Source organism: Mirounga leonina, unplaced genomic scaffold, assembly GCF_011800145.1.
Source record: "Mirounga leonina isolate KUSES-001 unplaced genomic scaffold, KU_Mleo_1.0 Mir_168, whole genome shotgun sequence".
NCBI classification, from domain to species: domain Eukaryota; kingdom Metazoa; phylum Chordata; class Mammalia; order Carnivora; family Phocidae; genus Mirounga; species Mirounga leonina.
Genome location: NW_023270426.1, coordinates 45,104,523 through 45,118,122, shown reverse-complemented (window position 1 = coordinate 45,118,122; position 13,600 = coordinate 45,104,523). Strand labels below are relative to the sequence as shown.

The 13,600-nt window shown below is 43.5% G+C and overlaps 1 long non-coding RNA gene across 1 annotated transcript; it reads right to left on the bottom strand.

The window, feature by feature from the left end:
* Nucleotides 1-4,287: 4,287 nt before the first annotated feature.
* On the bottom strand, nucleotides 4,288-13,074 carry LOC118016487. The gene is made up of 3 exons (XR_004680844.1): nucleotides 12,810-13,074; nucleotides 7,868-7,972; nucleotides 4,288-4,382 (listed from the first exon to the last, which is right to left on the bottom strand). It is a non-coding gene; the product is annotated as an uncharacterized LOC118016487 (long non-coding RNA).
* Between the last annotated feature and the right edge of the window lie 526 nt (nucleotides 13,075-13,600).

The window sequence follows — 13,600 nt, the reverse complement described above, 5'->3', positions numbered from 1 at the left end:
CACCTGAATGTTTTTCCAGGTTGAATGGTTGAGCTTTAGCCTATGGCAGCTCAACTAAAATCATGACATATTCGGCACAGAAATGAGATGTATCATCAGGTGTGTGTGTGTGTCCACGTTGTGGAACAAAGATATTCTATTTTTAAAGATACAGCTACTATAAACTTGATGAAACAGTGCATATATACATATATATATGATAAAAACTTGGAAATGAGTTCTATGTGTAAGAAAGACATGTTTTATGTGTAGTCCTTTACTTGAAACTGTCTTCACACAGTTTTTTTCTCTAAACAATATTTTTATGAAGACAAGAAATAAGGAAAGAAGGTATTCAAGACCATTTTTCCAGACACCATCTGAACGAAACTGATTTCTTCCCTTTGAGACAGGCATGGGTTTTCCTCTAACTTGAAAATAAATGACTACTATTTACCTTGGTAGGAAAACCACTCAGAAAACTGCTTCCCCCCCCAATGAAAAGTATATTACAGTTCCCCCAAATGAAACCCAGAATTCTTTAACTGGACTGCCAGGTATATCACTATTAATAAATAGCATGTAAGTGCTATTTTGGGAGATGGGAAGCTCCTCTGGTAGGTCCTGGCTGCACAGAGTTATGCTTATAACAACACAAATATACTTCAGGACATAAACTGTGAGAAAAGATTCAAGTCAAATACATATGTACATTCTGCAAAAGCAAAGAAATTTGCATTATTAGAGTTAGGGCAGAGAATAGACTAAAAATAATGCTCCCCATTGCTAAATCCATTCATAGCTGGTAAGATCATTAAGGACTTTTTTTCCATATTAATTTAGTCGCATATAGATGAAGCTTGGTGTAAGGATGAAGTGTACCTCCAAAGCACCCAAGAAACCTGAAATAGTTAAGGTACCCCCTATATCTCCCTTCCCCTACAGGTCTTGCTTATGGAGAATCGTGGAAAGTACAATGTTCTGAGTTAAACAAATATTTAATTTGCTCCATGTCCAAGGCAAATCAGATTTCAGGCCAACATATGGGCTCCAGCTTAGTGCTGGAGACATAGCCTCAGGTTGGGCCTGGGAGGGAATGATGCATACGGTCATTGTCAGAGGTTTTGGCTGAGCCAAAAAAACTCTGGGTTATCCTCCTTCCCAAGGAATGGGGAGAGACTGAGTTCTGCTTCATTCTAGGACCCATCACAGGTGAGAGTTCCCTGAGGTGGGCCCAGAATGGTTGATCTGTATTTAGAAGTTAACTTATTTGTCTGGCTGAGTTCCTTTAGGGCAGGCACGATGGTTTACTGATTTGGAGTTCCCCATATTTAGCACCATGCCTGGAACATGGTAAACGCTTGGTACAGATCTGTTAAATCACTTCAGTTTTTCAGTTCCTGGTGAAAAAGCTCCCCTTAGTTAGGGTCTCTGAGTCTTTAGGTGGCTGCAGAGCATCTAGATACATCCTGTGCTATCGTAACTGTGAGCCGCATGTGGTTACTGGTGCTTGGGATATGGCTCATCCAATTGAGATGCAGTGTAAGGATAAAATGCATACTAGATTTTGAAGACTTAGTATGAAAAAAATATAAGGTATCTCATTAAAAATTTTTATATTGATTATGTAACAATACTGTAAATAATCCTTTAGGTATATTGGGGTAATTAAAATTTGTGATAGACTACTTTTAAGATGACTCCCAATAACCTATATGTGTAATTCCCTCCCCAAGAATGTAGGCTGGACTTAATGGGTCAAGTCTAACAAACCAAATATGGTAGGAGTGATAGAATATAACTTCCAAGATGAGATTACAAAATGTACAAAATGCAGCTTCTCTCTTGGGTGCTCCTTCTCCCCTACATTAGTTTCCTCCCTCTCCTCTACTTCAGAGCCCTGTCACCAGTAAAGGACATGCTGAAGATGCCAAATGGAGATGAGAGAGCCTGGAGGATGAGAAGTCATGTGGAGGAGAACTGAGGCACGTCAGCCAATAGCCAGCACCAAGTGCCAGCCATGTGAGTAACACTATATGGAAGCAGACCCTCTGGCCCCAGTCAGTGTAGCCCAGCCAATAGCTTGACTGCCAACTGAAGAGAAACCCTGAGCCAGAAATGATCCAGCTAAACCACTCATGCACAGCAACTGTAAGATAATAAATGTGTGTTTCAAGCTAAGTTTTGGGGTAATTTGTTACACAGCAATAAATAACCAATACACAATTATGAAAATTAATTTCAGTTTTTACATTTTACAGTGTGGCTGCCTGGGTGACTCAGTCTGTTGAGCGTCTGACTCTTGATTTCAGCTCAGGTCATGATCTCAGAGTTGTGAGATCGAGCCCCACGTCAGGCTCTACGCTGGGCATGGAGCCTACTTAGGATTCTCTCTCTCTCTCCCCCTCTCCCTGCCTCTTTAAAAAAAGCAGTGTGGCGACCAGAAAATTTTAAATGGCGTGTGTGGCTCACATTGTATTTCTTTTGGACAACATTGGTCTCTGTGGCTCAGATGGGACACAAGTGCTCCATGTTTAATTTGGGACTCAAGGGAGCTGGACTCTAGTTTGTGATTTGGAAAACCATGAACTATTTAGGTGTAAATCTTACAAAATATGTTAAAATCTATAACCCCCTGGCTAAACCAATTTGTGATATATCCTTATTAAACAACTGTGGCTTGAGAGTCAAGAGTTACTCTACTTCCAGTTTAGCCCCTGTGTAGCTGGAAACTGTACCCAGAGAGACTCCGTGAATGTCCCCTGCAGCTCTAACATCTTATGATTCAACAACTGCTCACTTCAGCATTTTCTTGCTTCCAGGGAGCAGTGGTGACGCTGGTGATAGCAAGTTCAGCGTTTCTTGTGGTATTGAACCAACATCAGCCACTCCACTTTTTTGAAATAGCCAAGAGTGTGGCAAGTGGATCAACATGAGGAGTAGACAGTCTGAGACAAAGGAGCACTCTCCAGCACACCCCCTAATTGCTCCCACAGTCCTCTGCGCCCCTCCACAGCCTTTCCTGGAATTCTTACATCTCTGGTCTTTACCACTCCTGACTTCGACAGCACCAGAAAACTGTGTTTTCATTTAGGAGTTTTGTAGCTAAGCTGGGACTTGGGAAGAAATGAAGAACTTAGCTTTCTATTTATTTGTATTTGCAGAACCACAGAGAGCCAAGGTGATAATTAGAAAAACATTTTAGAAAACTGTATTTTCTATTGGATTTTATTTTTCCAATACAGTGACAAGTTCTTATAAGTTTTCAATGGCTAAACATATCAGTTTCCATCTTTTGACCAGACGGCCACTTATTTGAGTCTCTCTTTTTTTAAAGATTTTATTTATTTATTTGAGAGAGAGAGAGAATGAGAGACAGAGAGCAGGAGAGGGAGGAGGGTCAGAGGGAGAAGCAGACTCCCCACTGAGCAGGGAGCCCAATGCGGGACTCGATCCCCGGACTCCAGGATCATGACCTGAGCCGAAGGCAGTCGCTTAACCAACTGAGCCACCCAGGCGCCCTGCTCTGGCTCTTTACAGATAGTCATGGAATAAGAGCATGTTACAAAATGAACATCACCTTCTGTGCTTTTCTTCTACATTTAATTAAGAAATTCTCTTCCTATGTCTTAAAGGCACTTTATTTTGACAGCATGATTGCAGATATAATTAATACATAGCACTTCAAAGGGGGATGATTTCTGTAGTAACATTTTGACCAAAAGTAGATGGTCTTTTAAAAGGCTATCATTGATAGTTTCAGTCACTTAAAAGTGATCCCTGATGAATGTTGTTGAAAATATTCCAGCTTTGGATTTACTGGGTGATTAAGTGAAGGGCAAGGGACTGCTACCCAGGCCATCATTCTATAAATATTAGTGGATAGTGGCTGCCCTGAAATTCTGTATAAAAAAGCTGAATAGGTTGCTAGTATATAATTTAGCATTACTTTGGCAGATGACATGTATTGTTTTATTATATTTATTTCTATTAGGTCTTTAATTTCAAAATTTTTATAACACTATTTTCATGGAATTTAGGTTTTCCTTTGGAGATGAGTTATAATCCCATGAAGGAATGGTGAAGTGATGTCACTTATATTGAGACAATTACAAATCAGAGCTTTATATTAAGTAATGATTTCAATTCTAGATTTTGATTTTCAGTTTTCTAAATCTACATAATTTTTTCCTAAAAAAATTGTTAATGTTCGTCTAAGTACACAAAATAAGAAAAATCAGCCATTTCAGATGATACCAAAGCTTTTCCAAGTTTTCAAAATAACGGGATTAAAATCGTGTGTGTGCTCTTCTGTTTTCCATAGGCACCAACCCAGACATTGCTTCACAGAACTAAGCAAGTTGGCTTTCGAAACATACTGAACAGATGCTTCTGATAACTTTCTGAAACTAGTAATAAACAGCATAGTATGTTAGAGTATGCTTATTTAAATGAAGGTCTAAGAAGTGATGGTTCTTGGTTTTTCATTTTTATTCTCATTTATTCTCATTTTAAAATCAATTTTCTGTGCTTTAGCATTTAATATTAAGCAACATCCATCCAACTCTAGGAGAGTGCTTTTTTTTTTTTTCACATTTACAGGCACAACATAAATTTTTTTTTTAATAAGGAAAGCCATGACTTTACCAGTGAAATTCTATTACTTTCTTCAGGAAATGATGATTTATATTGTAAGGGTTTAGAACCTGGAATTTTATATCTTCAGCTTTGGAAATCAATCAAACCATTTCCAGACCTTTGGCTCCTCTTTTAATCCTCCTCCTTCTCCACCTTTCCTCCTTCTCATCCACCTCCTAGACCATCTCCCATCCTTCCCCAACCACACACGATCTCATTATTCTTCATTCTCTGTAACTCTCTCTCTGAGGTAGATCCTCTTATCTATGGTGATTGTGCAACATCAGCCGGCCTGTTCTGGTTCCTGAGCCTTAGCCTGATCCAGCCTCTGGTGAATAATCCTGTTCCTCCCCCCGCCCCCCCAAACACATTCAGCTGTGTGATAGGATGCTCTGTCTTCCTCTCTTCCTTGCTGATGCCAAAGAGGACTCACAAGGAGCTTGCCAGATGGACCTAGCTTTAGCGAAGGAAAGTACTTACAGAACAAGGAAAGGAAGAAGCAGTTCTTCTCAGGACTTAAATTAATGTTAAAAAGAAGGAAAACAGTTGACATGCAGTTTTCAGTGTGTGCAGGATGCTTCCAGTTGTCTTTCTAAAAGCCTTGCCTGTTCCCAAGGCACTCCCACATAATTTGCTGTCACCGGCCATGCAAATATTTTTCTAAATCGAAATTCAAACTCAGCCTCACAAACACGTGCCTTTTAGTGCAATCAGGATAAAATACACATGTGGCTATTATTCTCTTGCTTTGAAAAGGTGACGAAGGGCATAAGGGACTATTAGGCCAGGCCATCCCATCCCTGGGTAATTTGCCATGAGCCTCTGTGTGGATCCAGACCCTCCCTTTGTTTGAGATCCAGCACGTGATCTTGGGATGACTGACAAGGGCAGACTTGTAACAACATTATTTCAGGAGGATAATAACTAGCCATCATAAATTCCTTTTTTAATAGTTTATTGCAGGTTGTAGGCTATTAACCATGGCTTTATTTTATGGCACCAAAGAAAGTAGTTCCTTGTTGCTGCTAGTCTCTAAAACCACTGTAAGACATTATAGTACCCTCAGAAATAACCTAGCCTTTCATGAAAGGAATCATAAATAGTTGAGTTAAGAGAACCACTGTTAAAGAGGAAAAGAGAGGAAGGGAAGAGAAATAGAAATATCTGTCTGAGATACAAAAGAGGTGTTCTGGGAGCTGCTTCCATGCAAATAAAATTGGAACCCAACTTTCATGGCCACCTTTCTAAGTCTTACTTTCCTGAAATTGAACAAAGAAATCTCTCAAAGCTTTAACTCTAACTATGTAGAAAAATGAAAATGAGTTAGGAAGTAGCTCATTCTGAGATTTGAATGAGGAGCTCCTGGTTTCGTTTCATTTCGTGTTCTGTTAGGGATACACCATTTCATGACTAATTCCTTGCACTGAAAGAGAGACATTACAGTTTTCATTAAACATCTCATGTTTTCTTAGGATTTTTACATCTTGACTTCAAGTCACTCTGCAAGAGGTCTTCACCACTGTGAGTGCTTGTAGTTCTGGACCACACAGCAGTACCTATGCTGTCAGTGGCCATCATGAAACAGAAAATAATTTTATAGACGTTGAATTAGAGGAGATAGTTTATAAGAGCATGTATATCTCTTTTTCTTTTCCTTTAAAAATCTGTTGGCTTTCATTGGAAAAATATATAAGCCCTGAAATACCTTTTTGAAAAAACAATTCTTGTGAAACACACATATGTGAGTTAAAGCCATGCAAGTCAGGTACATATGTGACTAATCATATTTTTGATATATCTCTCTGCCTAATCATTAACTTGAAATGCCATATAAGAATTTGTAATCCACAGTAAATTATTTCACAGAAATAATTTAAGAGGGCTGCTAATGTGAAACATTCTAGTTTCTACCAGCAGTTTGCTGCCAAACGCTGTAGAAAAAAAAGGAATCCCAGATATAAGTTGACATAAATTATAGTGAATATAAATCTCTAATGATCAAGTGGCGGTTGGAGATTATTGCATTTAGAAGATAGGGAAAAAACATATTATACACCATAAAGTCTTTCCAGGGTCCATTTTACATATTAGGAAACTGGATCTTTAAAAATCCCCTCAAAGCCTTTTAACTTCTTTGTTTAATGCCCTAGACTCAGCGTTGTACATTTCAAAATATAATGTAATAGTTGAGTTTATTGAGCATAGAAAATAGAGGGGAAATCCTATTTTAATTACCAGAGAGACTGCCTAAGCTCTATTTTTAAAATGTGAAAATTTAGCTTTCAAACTAAAACCTTTCACTTTTTAGTCTGAAATTTAGCTTTCAAACTAAAACCTTTCACTTTTTCACTTTCACAATGACAAACCTGTCATTGCCTCTCACTTTGTCTTCACAAATCAGAATAACTCCAAATGATAATTATCCAAGTAATAGTTACGAGAGGTTTCCCCCCCTTCCAAATTCTTAGGTTTTCTGCAAAGCTGGAAACATTTGAGTGGAAATAATGTTCAGATTATAAAAAGCAGCACAGGAGTGAAATCAGGCAGAATTGGCCTGACAGGGGGTCAGAAACCAGAAACAGTGACACGCAGCCACTCAAATGGCAACATATTCAGGTAGAAATCCATAATTAGCTGAATTTTTTTGAGTTTAAAGGATTACTGTAAAGTACAGAATGAAAAGAGTAAGTCTGGTTGAGAAAATTAATTCCCTTTCCAGATCTTCATCCTTTCCTTCAAGATGTGACTCCAAAGAAAGACAATTACGTCAAAGAAGGTTAGAGGCCTAATTCTGAACACTGCCTTTTAAGCACATTCTAGAGACCTATTAGACATCATGTAAACTGTAGACAGCAGCGTTTTTCCACCCCAATACTGAACATCTGTACACCAGCTTTTTGAGAGCAGAAATGGAGACATATACATTTAACATATTCCAAGAGTATAGTCACAAGGGAAAATCTACCTTTCACCATATATGGCCATTGTGCAACTCTATCCAAGAACTCGATGCAGATATTTATGTAATATCTCCACTCTTTCTCCCTGCAGGTTGGCAGAGGTTTAAGGAAATTCTCTGGGGAGGCCCCTGCAAATTCAGTCTTCTAAAATATGAATGGTGTTGATGGAAAAAGCTGAAGTGCTTTTTTGAGCATGAATCGGACTATCGCCACGTGGGTATGTCAGAGAATTTCTTATCAATCCTCCTAAAAACATCTATAGATATAAAATTCATAGTTGTTATACGTACCAAACATCTTATTTGTGCCAGAGTTTTTTGCTTGTTTTGTTTGCTTTTGGTAAGGTGTGATCTTGACCCATTCCTTTGGGGAATATCTTAGTATGCACTCAGATTCTAGTAATGGAAAAGAAAAGCCATGGGTAAAGTGAATACTGGGTGATATTTTGTAAGTCAATTTAAGTGACTTTGGGAAATTGTCCCACATGGCTAGATTAACACCTTGCTGATTATTAAGGAGGGGAAATACAACTAAAGGGCAGAGTTGCAATCACGGTATTCCGAAGGAGACAGAGTGTTAGAAATGACACAATTTTTTCATGAGTGTAATTTGCTTAATTAAATCAGTACAAAATGGGCATACTTGAATACAGTGTATTTAATGAACACAGAGCAGGCGTGATAATGCAGTCACATAAGAAACTATGATGTTTTAGTACAGAACTTTATTTTTAAAAAGATTTTACTTATTTATTTGACAGAGAGAGAGAAAGAGAACACAAACAGGCAAAGAGGCAGGCAGAGGGAGAGGGAGAAGCAGGCTCCCTGCTGAGTAGGGAACCTGATTTGGGGCTTGATCCCAGGACCCTGGAATCATGACCTGAGCCAAAGGCAGACGCTTAACCGACTGAGACACCCAGGCGCCCCTAGTACAGAACTTTAATGGTACATCAGAAAGGCATGTCAGAAAGGCTGGATTCTAATTCTGCTCTGCTCTTTACTAGCTTTCTGACTGTGGCTAAGTTCCTCATCAGAAAGAAATGGAGGTGATCATACCCATCCTTACCTCACAGTTATTATGAAGCTCAAATAAGAGAACAAATACAAAATTGCTTTGAAAACTGTCAAACCCTCAGAAGCACAAGATACTATTATTACCATATTCTCCACCATCCTGCAATAACAGGATGCCATTTTCATGTCACTGCTAATGTAGGACTCCCACTGGGAAAAGAAAAATCAAAAGAATGTCATTGCCTCCACTGCTGCTCTCTGGAAGGAGCCCTCTGAGCATGGAGGAAGGGCCCTGCTCCTTCTGAGTATCACCCACTGCTCTGTGTCCAGGGTGTTCTGCAGGAGGAGGGGCGGCACACTCATGCCCACAGAGAGGGCACGGCTCTACAAATCATCCTCCACCTGCCTGTCTCCCACATAGGTTGATAAAAAAATCCTCTCAAACTTCGCGCATCAGAATATATGTTCAATGATAGAGAAGTTTCAAATCGCCGAAGCTGCCTGGCCTATTCTCTCTTTCATGCAACAGTAGTGCATTTACTGCTTCTCTACTCAGCTCACCCTTCCTGCGAAATATATTTAAAATGTGTTCAGTAAATTGTTACCTAGCAGTGATTTAACCACGGGGTCCTGGGGGCAGGGGGGAAGGCCTTAAAAATGTTAATTATCTGGAGCATAGAGCTTAACATTCTGGACTCCAAGATGGCATTTAAGCCTATTTAGATTTTCTCCAAATTCTTTAAGGCTAAAGCAACTTCTGATTGTATCTAGTAATCTCTAATTATTTGTGGAAATGGTAGATGTGAGAAGCCCAGATTAAATCCACAGATAATCCCAAAATCTCATTTTAGCCAACAGTGTGGCTCTTTTCCCACCAAGCCCAGCACTAGAAGGACCTTTAAGAAGAGCTGAGCGGCGTTTCAAGCTCCCTGTTCTCCAGCCCACCCTCTGATGGAGATGTTAATGAATCAGCCAAACTGCCAGAAAAGAAGCCAGAAGAGAAAGTGAAAAATCAGGAGCCTGGGCCACTGCCAAGCTAGAAAGCAGACGCTGAGGAGCTGGAAGGCCCTGGAGTCCCAGCATAAAGGAGCAACCCACAGAGCCACACCTTGGGAGCCCTGGGCCGCAGTTCCTGAAGGAGTAGGGCTGGCCTATTTGGCCGTGCTGCCACACTCAGATCACCCTCTCTGCCCAGTGTGACCAGGGTGAACAAGACCAAGCTATAATCAGGAGCCTGGTTTCCTGGCTCATAGTAGGAAGGACTAGGCAGTGGACTGATCCAAGTGCTCTCCCCTCACTTGAACACAATTTGCTAACAGGATGAGGAAAGGAAGAGGAAGATGAAGACTTTGTTTTTAGGACCACTTTGTAAATCCCACTGGCTTACATTTTATTGGTTTCCCCCACTTGGTGCTTTCTGGTTTTTCTAACACAGTGGCTTATTAGGGTCACAACAGCAATGTCTCACAATCCTTTTGAACCCAGGTCTTTTGGGGAGTTTTGGTTCTGATGTGTCAGGAATTAGATTTGGGAGCAGGAAGAGGAGAGGTGGAGACGATTTGATGAAGGGAAGAGAGCCCGTTTACTGTAACGTTTTGGGGTGGAATGATGGAAATCTGTGGAAGTCTGTACTGGGAGATAAAAGAGCTGGCGTGGAGGAGCTACGGTTGGCCAAAACAGAACAAGGAGTGGTGTCCAGCCAACTAGATGTAAAAAGCTGCTCCTGAATTTAAACTCTCTGAACCACAGAGCTCAGGATTAGCATAATTGATTTATGTTCTAAATTATGTCCCTTAGGCGCACAGCACCTCCAGGACTCGATATCTGCAAACCGAGGGTAATGCGCAAACGCCAGAGGCTGGGAGGGCGGATGTGGAGCTTTGGCAAGAAGGGACGCAGGGCCCTTCCCTCGGAGGCTGCCGTGATTGCCCCCCGGCTCTCGGGGGCTGCGGGGCCCCCCGGCCATCACAGCCCTCCGGCTCCCCAACATGCCTCGCACGGCGTGGGCAGCGGCGGGAGGGTGCGGCGCCTCCAGGGCTCCGGGGGGTGAGGGCCGGGTGTGGAGGCGGCTAGCAGCGGGTGTCTCGGGCCGAGCTCTTTCCGAGCGGCGGTTCCCGCGCCCTCCGCCCGCCGGGGTCCCCGCCGCCTACGCCCCCCGCTCCTCCCCCCGGCTCCCCTCGCCCTCACCCGCGCGCCGCTGGCTCTTCGGCGGGCGGGCCTCTGTCCTTAGTCCTTCTTTCCTGCCCCCCTGCGGCCATCGGGGGGAAAGCAGCGCGACCTCTCCTCGGTCCTGGCAGCCAGAGCCGCCGCCGCGGCCACCTCGACAGTGGGCCCCCGGGTCGCGCGCGGATGTGCTGTGCTTGGGCGGGCGGGCGGGAAGGGCTGCGCTCTGGGGGCGGGGGGGACAGAGGTGATTCCTGCGGACAGGGACCCCCCCCGGGATCTTCGAGAAGGTTCAGGCAACTCCGCACCACCGCTCCTCCCGGCCCATCTCAGAGTAGGGAGCCTCCCGGCCCATCTCAGAGAAGGGAAGACGCGCGGGGACGCACCCTTCCACAAGGCCAGGGCTGGCCGCTTCCTCACAGTAACTTGATGAGCCGGTGAGGGGGTGGGGGCAGTGGGTCTGCAGTGTGGACAGAGGAGGTGGGGTGGGAGGGGATCGCAGCCTGGGGTTTAAGGCAACAGGAGTAACTTGTGGCCACCACCTTTGCAGATCCGGCTTAGGGGTTTCCTTCATTCGAAGTCCCCCTTTCACTGTCTGCTAGCCTAGAGGGACTCACGAGTGACGGCCACATCCTGGCAGTCCGAGGGTGTGCGGCCTTTCTCTCGGCCCACGCAGCCAGTGAGGTGATGGCTGCCAGAAAATGTGTTTCCTATCCAGCATTTCTCTCACAAAGGCAAAAAAATAATGCAGCTGAAAATGGTGAACTTCCTGTCTAGGCTTCCCTTACCCACCCTGGTTCCTCACTTAGGAATAAAGACTTGAGTAACAAAGATTAGTTGGAGACCTCTTTTCCTTTGTACATCCCAGATTTCTGCTGGTTCAGTGTCCTGTGTCAGGTGAAATTATTCATGAGGCTCTGCACAGAGTTGATAAGTCTTCCTCTTTCCTCCTAGAAATTCCAAGTGGATTTAAATCACTCCCTGGTTGCTGCAGAGGGTCTGTGTTTTATGGGAGTTCTCTAGTGAGCTTTGAAGTATTTGCTTACCAAATCTGTTTCTCAGCTTCCAGCTCCTGAATAAATTACTCATCCCTTCTCTCTGCCGCCACTCCCCCTGCCTCCCTCAAGTGTGAACAGTGGAGATGTTCTCTGGACAATAGCTTGGAATGATTGCTCTGGGACCTATCAGTCAGTTGCCAGTCCTGGGACACCCATTTGCTACATGCTTGACTGAGAGATTTCAAATGTCTGATGGAACATGCAGGGAATTGGGGCCCTTGGACCTTATTCTGTGCACAGATTTATCTCTTTCTCACAGGATCACTCAACTAGTGTCACCATTTAGTATCTTGAGCCCGGTCGCCTTGTCAGGAAAATGGCCATTAGAATACTCATACTTTACTCATACTTTAGAGAGCACATTAAAATCCTCGTGTTGAAAACATCTTGGAGCTTCTGTGAGGATTGCCACTTGCCAGAGGTTAGGGTAAATTGATGTCAGGCAGGTCTGTTGCAAAGACTGTAGACTTCTATTTATTTTTTTGTTTGTATAAGGGCTAGAGAGGGTAAAGAGAAAATGGGCAGCTAAGGCCCTTTGGGGAGCCAGGTGGCATTTTGCATGATCTGCCAAGCTACTTAAAAAAGCATTGTCATCCAGCCTGGTGATCAGGATGGGACATGGCTAAGTTGTGCGTTTCAGGGCCTGTGCTTATTGTCCCCATGCTTAACGTGCCACTAAAATCACCATTTCTGTCATTCACACAATGTGTTCAAGAGGTAATTAAAGACTTCCCAGGAGATTCACAAGCAGGGCAGCCACTGCTGGAGTTGAGATTGGTCACATTCCTATGATTCACCTCACCAGGGGCCTCAGCTGTGCAAGGATGCCTTGATTCTCCAGCTGGGCCTTCCCAGGAAAGGACAAAGACTCTGTGACCCTCTTCTTATTTAGAGTTTTACCAAAACAACATCATCAACAACAACAAAAAGTAAAACAAGAAATCAAAATATACGAAAGCATAGACATCTGGCAAGTTTACAAAGCACAGATTTCTTACCCTAAAATAATTAAAGCCTGTCAGACTTGGCTGATGCTGCCTCTGGCTGGGCTCATGGCTTCGGATTCCTTGTCGCCCACATCACTTGCTGATTCATCAGAGGAAGGAGTTCCTGCCACTCTGCTTCCTGGTCTTTTTCAGGGGCCTCAGCTTGGCTGGACTCCCACTTTTGAGCATTTCCCAGTCCGGAGTCAAGGTTCCTCCCTGAGCCTCTTGGCAGTCCCAGGATTTTCCGGAGCAGCATGCAGGGAAGTTTGGGCCCTCACCTGGTCACTGTCTACTCTCAGGCAGCCAGCCCTGGCAGCAGGCCCCAGCCCTACCCATCCAGAAGCCTGCCTACTTTGTATTCACCCCTCCCCTCCCCACCTCTCCCCAGCCAGCCAGCACCGCTGAAAACCACCTGTTTTGTGTTTTGAAAGCCTGGAAGCACCCCCATCCTCCACCCTCACAGACCTCCCACTGAGTTCCAGTTTCCTGTCCAAACTCCAGATTTAAGTTCTCTACTCAATTGAAGAACATAAGAGCTTGCTGCATATTCAGGCCTTTCCTTCCTCCAGCAGAAATACAAAAACCCACACAGGAGGAGTTGCCAATGGTCCCCCTCTCAGGGGAAGAGTGGTCTTGTAAAGTTCTAAGCCTGGCAGCCTTGGGGGGGAGGGTGGTCCTCAAACTTGTCAGAGGTCAGAGGTCCTCAGACTTGTCAAGGTCATCTCTGCAGGGCACCATGTCCCCGATTAGTCCCCTCAAATGTGCTAGAAACAATTTTACAAGCAAAAACTATGCCTGTGCTC